Here is a 718-nt window from a genome sequence, read left to right as displayed (position 1 = left end):
CAAAAAACACACCAAAAAAAAACATAAAAAATGCATAGAAAAAAAAAGAAAAACTCACAGAAAAAAGCACACATTGACCACAACATAATCAGTTATTATCATTTCATTGGTTATCTTTTGCATGACAGTCAGGACAAAAAATATGTACACACAATTTGGCATGTTACATTGCTTTATCAGAAATAAAACTATTGACACCTGTGCTGGATTTTTAATAGATAAGATTACTAACCATAAGTCTAACATCTAAACCTGCTTTAGACATTCTAACACTTAAACAAAATGTAATCCGAATATTGTTGACGTCCATGGAAAATTGTGAGATGCTGACCAGAAAATATCAAAAATATACTGAATAGTCTCATGACATATTGAGTAATCAACTGCACCTCTAACCTTTGTAATTTCTTTTGCTCATGCCAGTAACAGAGGGTTCAGTGGGGGCTTGTTTTTGCACATATTGTTTTTGAACCAATCATATTGAAAGAAGGTGACATGAGTTTAGTCACGTTGATCTTACTGTTATGTCTGTCTTTATCCTATAAATCCTGATGAAAAAAGATGCGCTAGAGTATAAACATTATTGAACAGGGATGTCGATTGTAGATGAGACCCAGGTAGACTTAAGTCAGGTGTGAAAGAAGAAAAATTTGGTTACACTTTATTTTAAGGTGTCAGTGTTACAGTGTAATTATATATTTAAGTACTGAGTAATATT

The sequence above is a fragment of the Rutilus rutilus genome, assembly GCF_951802725.1.
Source record: "Rutilus rutilus genome assembly, chromosome: 14".
NCBI classification, from domain to species: domain Eukaryota; kingdom Metazoa; phylum Chordata; class Actinopteri; order Cypriniformes; family Leuciscidae; genus Rutilus; species Rutilus rutilus.
This window is presented reverse-complemented; position numbering follows the sequence as displayed.